Source organism: Physeter macrocephalus, chromosome 8, assembly GCF_002837175.3.
Source record: "Physeter macrocephalus isolate SW-GA chromosome 8, ASM283717v5, whole genome shotgun sequence".
Lineage (NCBI taxonomy): Eukaryota > Metazoa > Chordata > Mammalia > Artiodactyla > Physeteridae > Physeter > Physeter macrocephalus.
Window position 1 is genome coordinate 48,798,089 of NC_041221.1, and position 11,860 is coordinate 48,809,948.

The following is an 11,860-nucleotide window of genomic DNA, read 5'->3' on the forward strand; positions in this document are numbered from 1 at the left end:
GGAGAAAGCTGGATGAGACAATGCAGTCTCTGTAGTCAGACACAGAACTCTTACCGGGATGCAGGGAGAGAAAAAGGAGCTCTCAAGCCCTCTAAGTATTTGTGTATAATTTCTTCAACAGCCCCCATCAAATCAGCAGAAAGTGTGTCTAGCGGCTTCTCCAGGATAATTAGACAAACAAAACTCAAGTAACACAGCTGAGAAGGTTTTACTAAGCCCATAGGAAAGGTGAGAGGGTATCAGAATGGAGCTTTAAGTGTTGTTTACTTCTTGCCTCCAACAGGTAGGCTCTCAAAACACTTCCCCTCTAACACGTAAAAACTGGCTTGTTGTGTGTCAGATAACGCTGAAGATTTCTGCACATGCCAATGTGTCTTGTTGGTCAACCCAGCTTGTTTATGGAGGCTTGGGCATAAGTGGAGCTACTCTAAAGGAAGTGTCCACCCCAGGGTGTCTCAGACTTGATTCGGGGACATGGGCAAAGTAGAAGGGGACATGAGCTTCAGTTCCACTCCTGGGCTTTGGAGCTACGTATTCTCAGCTCAGTGTATTCCCGCCAATTTCCCATTTATTTCCACCTCCTTCTCTTTCACTTCCCCTTTACTCTTGTTCCTCAAAACCTAGAGTGATAGAGAGGTGGTAAAAAGGAAGGGAAATGAGGTCCAGCTTGGGAGTGGTGGAGGGGTTCCACCTTATTTCCTTTTTTCTCTCATTTCTAGGGGTGGCTCTGTGCAGGCAGAGGAACAGGTATGGTTGACTTGATTGTGTTCTGCACAACCCTAGGGGGTGCCATTCACAGTGTGGCATACAATGAGGAAATCTTCCCAGTGAGAAACCTACCTTATTTGAAAAGCAGGTGCTTTGGAAAAGAGCCTTATCATTTTGGCTCATCTGATTTGTTCCTGCTACATTTAATTACTGGAGGGCACCTATTTATAACCATGTTCAGAAAATTTGTTATTTAAAGTACAATTCTCCTGTAAATTTACATTAAAGCCCAAAAGGAAGTTTTATCAGGCCAAGAATTTTGCATTATGTTCCCTCTTGGCTGTAATCCACCCCTCCATCCCTCACTTTTTCAGTCATCCTGAGGGTATATGCTGCTGAGATCCTTCAGGACTCTTACATGTTGTTTCATAATCCAGAAACTGTTAAATCACTTCACTGTTGGTTTTTCTTTCCCCCCTCTGGTTCAAATAATCCCAAGTCTCCTAGGTTGCCCCAGAGTTTTTCTTTTCAGTCTATTTCAACAATTTTCTTAAAGCTGTCAAATGCTGGAATCCAGAGTTAATTTCTTAAAAATTCATTTTTAAAAGGTGTATGTGTGTGCATGAATTGGGGGAGGGGGTGCTTTCATTTTGTACAGGGATATTTTCCCAACTCAAAATGAGACATATGTCATAATAACTATAAATCTCTGCACTAAACAAGTTGTTAGTAATGATTTGTCAATGTTTGTGTGGGTGTGTGTGTGTCTTTGGGAGAGTGAGGTAGAGGAGATGGAGAACACAATTTATCAGGTTTCTCTGAAAAGAAGCAAGAATAAGAGACGGTTAGTTAGATGGTTAGTCCTGTGAATTTTTGAATGAGTTCTAGCTGAGAATTCACTATCGTCTCACATGACCCAACAGCCCCTTAGACAAGAGACGGCAGAGTAGAGAGTCGCATTTAGGGACACCTGAGAGGAGAGGCTTCCTGGATTGGGATGTCCCAGCAGGATGAGGAGGGACAGGCTTTTGTACAGCTTGGCAAGCAGAGTTAGTAGCTACTAGAGGATCCTTCTTCAAAGAAGACTGCATGTAAGACTTGGAGGGGGCCATTTCGTTTAATTCTACTAGAAGAATTCTAATTTTTTCTTTAGAAATAGAGATGCAGACGTAGAGAACAAACGTATGGATACCAAGGGGGAAAGTGAGGGGGTGGGATGAATTGGGAGATTGGGATTGACATGTATACACTACTGATACTATGTATAAAATAGATAATTAATGAAAACCTACTGTATAGCTCAGGAAACTCTACTCAATGCTCTGTGCTGACCTAAATGGGAAGGAAATCCAAAAAAGAGGGTATATACATATACATATAGCTGATTCACTTTGCTGTACAGTAGAAACTAATACAACATTGTAAAGCAACTGTACTCCAATAAAAATTAATAATAAAAAAGACCAGTGAGCAAAAATAAATAATACAGAGCTGAAAAATAAAAAAGAAGAAATTTCACAGCAACTCTGTGTGCCAAAGGATAAAGAAAAAGATTGTTTTCCCCTCTGTTTTGTTTTGTCCATGCCTCATATAGAGAGAAAAAGTAAAGCAGTGTACCTCTGTTTGGGGTGGACAGGTGGCCCAGAGGATAAAAATGAGAAAACCCTAAATCAGAGAATGAAGCTTAGAGGCAATTGGAAAGGGACTCCTGGGGATAAGAAAGACCCTAAACTCAGAAGTGTTCTACAAGTTCATCATTGTGTCTCCTAAATCATAAAATTGTCATTTTTATTTATTTCTTTTTCTTTTCTTTTCTTTTTTTTGGCTGTGCTGCATGACTTGTGGGATCTTAGCTCCCCGACCAGGGATTGAACCCTGGCCATTGGCAGTGAAAGTACAGGGTCCAGACCACTGGACCTCCAGGGAATTCCCTGAAATTGTAATTTTTAAAGCCCAAGTGTGAGAATTATCTTTTCCCTTGTATGATAACCAATAAATGCATGGGCATATATTACATAATAAACATAATTGTATGATTACAAATCAGCTTGGGTCTATTGCCTGCCAATTTCATTTTTATCATAATAACTACAAATGATTAGGTAATTTTTCCACATCAGTATCCTAACCCTTCTGAGCTCCTATCACACAAGATATCATTTCCTCCCAGGAGAGCTCCAAGTTATACTGTCCACACACTCTTTTCACATGGTTCCTCTCTTATGTCACACAGGCAAATTGTTCTGAGAGTTGAAAGTGACTTTAATAGTGAAAAAATAAAAATTGAAAGTCCACAGATAGGGAAAAGTTTAGACAACATGTAGTATATTGAGAAAAGGGAATATTATCTGGCTATTAAAAAGGTTTAGACAACATGTAGTATATTGAGATAAGGGAATATTATCCAGCTATAGGGACTTCCCTGGTGGTCCAGTGGTTAAGACTTCGCCTTCCAACGCAGGGGGTGTGGGTTCGATCCTTGACCTGGGAGCTAAGATCCCACATGCCTTGAGGCCAAAAAACCAAATCATGAAACAGAAGCAATATTGTAACAAATTCAATAAAGACTTCAAAAATGGTCCACATCAAAAAAAAAAAATCTTAAAAAAAAAAAGATGCTATAGATCCATATGAACTGAAGGGAGAAGATGGTCATATGACAGTCATGACAAGTCATGTGACAAGGAGCAAGATGGAGCATCATCCCATTCAAGGCAAAATAACACAGAGCTTTAGAGCCTGGACCTTGGAGCAAGACGGCCTGGGTTTCAGCATTAGCTGTGGGCGCTTGGCCAAGGTACTTCTCTGTGTCTCAGTTTCCTCATCTGAAAATGGGAATAATGATGACAAGAGTACCGTCAAAGAATCGTGTGAATATAGGACAATGCTACACACTCAAAGGAAGCCTTAAAGTTTAAATACTCCCCAAAAAGATGCCTTTCAAAAATGGTCACTTTCCTAATGGATTATAGTTCTCAGATATTAGTTTTTGAAATATTTAGAAGATTTTCTATTTTGCATATTTTTATTTGGCCCTGCACAACTGATGATATTTTCCATCATTACACAGCATATGCATGAAAAATTGATCCCCACATAATTTTGACACCTGATAAAATCTTTAGCTTGTATTTACAAATGGAGTCCAATATTCTATTTGCCTTAAGTCCGTATTCCAAGATTTTTAGTTGTAAAAGGGATAAATATTTATAGTTTTAGCTCAGCTCAATAAACTGAGTTCATGTCTCCAGGTTAGTACCCCAAAAGGTAAGAACTATGATTTGAAAAGAAAAATCTCCCCAAATAAAAAAATAGAAATATCACTTTTATAAAGTGTCATTTATATTGGACATTTCTTACCCTAGAAGTATACTTATAGGCATTTTTCTTTATGTGTCAACTGTGACATTTCACCATCTTTTAATATATTACATGGGGGAAATAAACATCTTCATGGCTAATTTTAGCAAACTTCATTTGCCAAACATTTGTTGGGCATCTAGTATATGCCAAGATCATACTGTGCTTTTAGTAAAGTTTGTGCTTATATATATTTGACAGTTTGATCCATTGGCAATATTTCTTTTACTAAGCTCTGGGTGTACTTTCCTGTATTTTTTCAGAGAGCCTGTCTTCCCTCTTCTGAGGTTTTGGGAATTTGGTCTAGCAACTTAGAAGAAATCAAAGCAAACCTCTTTGGTAGCTCCTGTGTAATAGGGGGAAAAGCATTCCTTTTTAAGGGGGTCCCTACGCTGTGGCCACTCTCTGGGTGTGTCAGGAGTCAGGTGGAAACATTCTGCAATAATCCATTTTCTAAAACTCAAAGCCTCCTATTCAAGTTCACTGACAATATTTGGTTCTTTCTTCCATATCCCCCAAGAAATCCCAGCTGTTTCTGAGCATTGTTTAGAAAGTACACTACTGATTTTTTAAATAAGAATTTTGAACCCCTCAAAACCATTTTGAAGGGAATCAAAAGCTTTCTAATTTTAAACCAAGGTTGTGAAAGCATTTGCATTTGAGGTTTGAAGCATTTTAAGTAAGACAAAATATCAAACATTCCACGAGTGCCTATTCTGTGGCAGGCTCAGTACGAAAGGCTCCTTCAGTATTGGCTCATTTGATATGCATTGGCACCCACAGGGTGGAGGTTATCGTTGCCCCCATTTTACAGAGAGGGAAACTGGGCCACTGAAAGTGAAGCAGTTTGCCCAAGGGGAAGCAGGAAGCAAAGAGTAGAACTTGGATTTGTACACAGACTGTCTGGCTCTGGAGACTGTTCACAACCACTGTGCTAATCCACGAGACAGATGATCTCCAGGAGTGTATATGGGCAACACTGACTGCTTGGTAGGAGGATGAAAACAGAAGTGATCTGATAAACAAACTGCACCCTCATCATTCATCATTTTATCCTTTTTCCTCTACATTCCTGATCCTACAGGGATAAAATACTAGAGTATAAATACGATATTAGAGCCTTAAAAACCACTTGAAATGGATTAAAATTATCTGATTTTAAACCTGAACAATTGAAAACATGTCAGCGTTGAGAAAGTGTAAAGCATTTTGAAGTAATTTATCTTAAAGCATTCTTAATTCTACACAGGCAGAAAGGAGTTCCTAAAATTGTCAGTATTTAAGTTGGAACCTTAAAAAGAAAGTGTGTGGAAGTTTTGCCTTGATACTCTGAACGCTGAGAACATGTGTAGTTGTAGATTTTTGGCTGACTTTGAAAGCTGACTGGGCTACATTCTCCAACATTCTCAGAACTGGTATTGACATTTTTTGGCTCTTCTGGACTGTTGATTGTTGTCGTTTGTGTCACGTGCACAACTCAACACACTGGGCTCATGTCGGTAGAAAACTCAGACTCTAGAGTTTCCTATCATCCTTAGTTTAGATAATGTTAAAAGTTGCTACGACTAAATAAAAAACAAATTAGCGATAGTAGCTAAGGGGTCACATAAGCCACAAGTAACCAGTGTGTTCTCAAAAAAGGCCGAATGAACACATGTCATAGAGGTCAAACAAGGAGGTTGGCGGAACGGTCATGGATTACCTCATTACTACTTTTAGAAGAATGTGGCATTTCTGACTCTAAGTCTGAACGATGTTATTATGAAAGTGAACTTTAAAATGTGTGAACAAAATCAGGTTGCTGAGGGGATTGTTACCAGTTATTTTTCCCAGACAGAAGTCAACATTTCATGGTGGGGGAGGGGGAGAGGGGGAGAGGGGTTACTAGGATATTTTAGCACTTGCACAAGCAGCCATTCTTCATCTGTCAAAGAACTGTAAGTGAAGAAAAGAGACTGACATGTTGAGAAAGAAGTTTGAATGTGGAATTTATCTATTTGACCAATATTAATTAAGCTGCTGGCACAAACTGGCCACTGGATTAGGGGCTTTTTAAGCAGACAGAGACAAGTTGGGCCAGGATCTGCATTCGGGGACTGCTATTCTGGTTGAGGGAGATAGATCAGAGTCAAAAAAAAAGTTTTCCTGGTCATATGATGCCTCAGTGAAGGCACAGAACGAATACCCAGTTCTTTGTGAAGAGACCAGAGTTTAGGAGTCAGAAAAGCCTCCTTAGAAGAGGTGAACCTTAAGTTCACTGTTGAAATGTGTCTCCCAGACGGACAGGGTAGTCTAAGTATTTTAAATATTCCTGTTAGAGTGAACAAAGATATGGTTGGAGACACAGTCGAGAATAACACCGTCCAGTGTAGTAGCTGCTAGTCACATGTGGCTTTGCGTAAACTTATGTTGATTACAGCAAAATACAATTTAACATTCAGTTCTTTGGTTTCCCTAGCCACATTTTAAGCTCTCAACAGGCACACGTGGCTAGTGGCTATTGCACTGGACAGCGCGGGAACACAACATCTGCATCACCACAGAGATTTCTACTGTTCAGGGATGGGAAACTGCAAGCAGACAAGCACTGCTAGAGGGTCAGTTTTAAGGGGTGCGTGGCAAGAGCTAAGCCTGGGGGTAGAGGTTGCAGCCAAAGGATGGAGGTCTCACATGTCATACCACAGAGTTCAGACTTTACCCACTGGGCTAGGCGGTAGCAAAATTTTCTGTAAAGGGCCAGATTGTAAATATTTTTGGCTCTCAGAACCACATAATATTTGCTGAAACTATACAACTCTACTGTTGTAGCATGAGATCAACCACAGACAATATATAAATGAACGAGTGTGACTGTGTTCCGATAACATTTTATTTGTAAAAACTGACAATGGACTGTATTCGGCCCACAGACCACAGTTTGCTGACCCCTGCACTAGGCCATTAGGAACCCCCTGAAGGGTTTGAAGCCAGAAAGTTGCATAATTATATGTGTGCTTTAGAAAGACCATTCTAGTAGCAGAATAAGGATGGATTTAAGGAGTGTGAGATGCAAGATTGTTAATAGTCCAGTCAAAGAGGATAAGGGCCTAAATTCTGAATGCAGCCTATTGAATACGGCTGGAGAGAAGGGAATGTGCATGCGCTTTTAAGTTAGGGGGGTGGGGCACTGGTGGCAATGGAGAGATATTAAACGACATAGAAGTACAAGGCTCAGGTGACTGGGTAGGCGGTGGCTGTACCATCTTGGCTGCACCAAGTTATACAATATAGGAAGGACAGATTTGGAAAAGGATGATGACTTCAGTTTGGATCAGGTGGCATTTGAGATGCCACACGTGTGAGTCATTAGCAGAGGGTAGTAGCTGAAGTCTTAAGAGTGACAGAAAATACCCAGAGAGGGCGGACAGAGAGAGAGGGAGGCAAATGATGGTGCCTTGAGTGTTACCAAAATGGAAGACGTTTGGTAACAAGAAGGAATTGTTACAGGCACAGGGAGGAAAACCAGGGAAGGATGGCACTGCAGAAATCAAGGGAAGATTTTCAAGTGCTATTGAGAAGATTAAGAGGATTCCATTATGTTTGGCAGTTAGGAGTCATTTTTAGAATGTTTTCCAGAATAGATTTCATAAAAGGAAATAAGATATATTAGTGGAATGATAGCTATGACTTTTCATGTTCTTGGTTTTGTGTGTGTGTGTGTGTGTGTGTGTGTGTGTGTGTGTGTGTGTGTTTTAAGCATTAGGATTGCTTAAAAGCAAGGAGAAGGTTAGGGTCCTTTGAATCTGCCCTTGTACATTGATATGGTCCAGCAATCACTCTATTTGTGGCTGGAAGGGCAGGTGAGATCTTGCCTCGTCTTTCATGAGGTGATCTCTGTGCAAACCTCTTGGGAGAGCTTCATGCTTTGAGTGTCAGAAAGCAGCTAGATAACCTCTTAAAATGATATGTTTTCTGATTTTAGGGTATGTGAGAACAAAAATAGACTTCTTAAGACAAGTAACCCTCGAGTTTTATGTAAGAACCACGTTTGATATATATAAATGTTTTATCCTGAATCCACCTTAATAAAAAAAAAAGCTAAATAATAACAGCTTTAGGATAGAATCATGTGATTTTGGAGAGCTCCATTTCACAATTTAATGGCCAAAGGATTAGTCATCCCTTCAATGGAGGAGTTTCAAATGATGATTTATAGCCACCTCGAAGAGGTTTATATTAGGAAAATATTTTACATGCATAGTGGATGAATATAACTCACTCAAACTTTGCATGATTTGCTGTTTAAAATTTTGTCTTAAAATATGGAAAAACTGACAAAAACATGCTTGTGGTTTTCAAGAGTATTTCTTGAGAGAATAAGAATTGGTATTTGTTCCTGAAGGAATTGCTTTAGTAGAGCATGAAGATCTAAGGAACACACATTTCTGAACACTTTGAATGACTTTTACCTCTCTAAACCACAGCAAGGGAAAAGTGAAGTTGAATGACAATAACACAACAGTAATAACAATAACAACAAAAATAAAAGAAGGACCTTATTCATCACCAGTGACCAGTTGGCTCACTAGGTTAGACTGGAATACAGTTTTTTGTTCTCTCTTTTTTTGGGGGGCCTCACCACGCAACTTGTGGGATCTTAGTTCCTTGACCAGGGATGGAACCCGTGCCCCCTGCAGTGGAAGCAATGAGTCCTAGCCACTGGACTGTGAGGGAATTCCCTGGAATACAGTTTAAACTAGCACTAGAGTTTTACTGAAGGATAACTTTATTCTCTGTATGGGCTGCTCTCTACTCTTTGGCCAGATTCTGCCCTGACCTGAAAAATCATCCTGAGACTATGTGGGGCTACTTGAGTAGGCGGGAACATCTCTAAAGTGCGAAGTGTGAAAAGTAAACTGAACTTTATACAGAGCTATACTGAAAAGGAAAGCTGGATACTGTATACTAGTTTTTTTTTTATTTTTTCTTTTGATACTGAAAGAGTGATGATTAGAATCACAACTGTAATTTTTGAAGAACTTAAAAATTATAAACTTTACTTAGAAAAATACCTGGTTAAAAACATCAGTGAATATTGTGAAAAAAGAGGAGTAATGATGGAAGGGATGAGGGAGATTAGCCCTATTAGAGATCAGAATATATTATACAATAATAATTGAAATGGTCTGACACTACAAAAATAAGATACAGATGGCTCAGAAGAGAGCCGTAATATACGATAATCTAAAAATAACAAAAATAGGGAAACAGAATATGCAAATAGATATTATTTTAACTTCACATTGAATTACTTCTGTAAGTCAAAATAAATTGCAAATAGACTGTAAAATTAAAAGGAAAATCAGCAGAGTACGGATTACAGTATTTATACAAAAATGTGTTGACTTCTAATGAATTTACAGCAGAGAAGACCAACTCATAAAGGAGAAAAACCTGTCATGCAACAATGGACAACAGCAATAAAATAAATGGAAAGCAAAATGTATAAATAATTTGCACAAATGGGATCAAAATTTAATATATTCTAAATTAAGAATTTAAATATGAGAATATCATTAAATGTCAATAGATAGCCCCTCACCCCTCGTACACCCACAAATCCTGTGTGAGAGGAAATATTAACCTAATGTAACTGAGAGTGTTCAATAGTAATTGAAGAAAATTTATTTAAAATGGTTCTTTAATGTTGTCTTATTTATTAAGTAATTAACCTGAAAAAATTAAAAATCCCATTCTGTCAGTGTATATATCCATACAGTACTAACAAATTTATTTACTTATTTTTTGATTACCTTTAGGACTTTAAGGAAAGCATCCAAATTCAGAAAACAGCTACCAATTATATGCATGAAAATGTTTATTGCAATTTTTCTAATTGGAAAAATCCTGGCCGTAACCAAAATATCTAAGTAAATTATGATATCTTAACGTCATGGAATGTGTTGCAATCATTAAAAAACTATGAGCAACATGGAAGAATGTTCATGAATTACCCTTAAGTGAAAAAATGCTATGACAATTATGTAAAAAATATATATATTTACTTGTAGATAAAGAATGGTCGTATGATATGAGGGAAATAGTTATGCCTGGATTATTTCTCTTTTCAAATTTCCTTTATTTTGCATAACAGACACAAAAAGAAAAAAAAAATCCGTTTTGCACAGGAGAAGAGGCAAGGAAGCAGAAGTCAACCAACATAAATTCATTCTGATTTTTTTAGAAAACGTCAAAGCATATGTCTTAAGAGAAAGGCTCATAGCAACAATTTAGTACAGTTAACTAGTAATCTGATACTAACCTACTAACAGCCACCTAGAGAAAGATGGACTCATTCTAACTTGATGAAACAAAACAGTAAGTTCCCATCATGCCCTACCTCTAGGCTATTCTAGTGCCATTTCTTTGTAGCCTAGAGAGTCAGCCAGGTGAAATGGTTTAGGCAGAGGCCCTGGAGTCAGTCTGGGTTTGGATTTTAGTTCTACCACTTACTTGCTGGTTGCGAATTGTTTAGCTTCCTTTGGTTTCCAGATCCATAAAATGGAGCAAAAGTATTATATCTTCCAGAGTTGTAAGAATTTAATGAACTGATATTTTTAAAACACAACACAGTGTCTGGCATATAGGAAGCACTTAGTAAGATGTTAGCTATTGTTACTATATTTCTTATTTCCTTAGTACAAAATCTGAAAAGTGATTCAAACCTCTATATAGCTCCGGGCAGTGCTATACTAAAAGGAGGAAGATAGAAACAATCCATTTTTCTAGTCCTAAAGAAACGTATACTTTTATTGCCAAGATTATCTAGCCTATTAATCTATTATTTGAGATTCCCCAAAAGTTTTTGATAGGAATAAGTAAGATGTTTCTATAAAATCAGGAAGCCACTTAAAAATTTACAGTGCAAAAAAGTGAACTCATAGAAATTCCTTGAAGTAGATTTATTAAAGATAATTGTCAAATATGAGTAAAGAATATTTCTTTTTGTCTTAAAGAATCATAAATCTAGTTTTATTTCTATGCAATAAAAATGTCCATAAAAACTGCCAGTACCCATCTAGGGAGTCTGAACCTTCCCTGCTCTGCAGAGACTATACCAATTACTCATTATGAACCCTTGGGAAATGTCAATGACAAAATCTAAGATAAAACTGCGTGAGCTGAGAGGTTGGCTTACATCTTCTGAAATAAGAATTCTATGTGTTATAATCTCTGTGTTTCCCATGATTTAGCAGAAATGGATTGGCACAGATATCCTCATTTCTGTCTTAAGTGAGAATTTTGTTTTAAACTATGTAGTTACTAATTAAATCAGGAAGATAGTTGCCTTAATCAGATTAGGCTCATGTAAAATTATGAGTCTGACAGAAAACATGTATTGGCAGCTTAAGGTATGCAAGATAGCATGGTAGGACGCAAAATAACTGGGGAGAAAATGCATTTGAATATTAGAGGTGCTTGATGAGAATTTCAAGGCATTGACAAGAGAAATGCTGAAGGCATGGCAAGTCAAGGGGGATTAAGAGTGGGGTAATATCGTCTGAAGTCAGGGAGCCTGATTCCTCCAGCTCCATTTTTTGTTCTCAAGATTGCTTTGGCTATTCGGGGTCTTTTGTGTTTCCATACAAATTGTGAAATTTTTTGTTCTAGTTCTGTGAAAAATACCAGTGATGGTTTGTTAGGGATTGCATTGAATCTGTAGATTGCTTTCGGTAGTAGAGTCATTTTCACAATGTTGATTCTTCCAATCCAAGAACATGGCATATCTCTCCATCTGTTTGTATCATCTTTA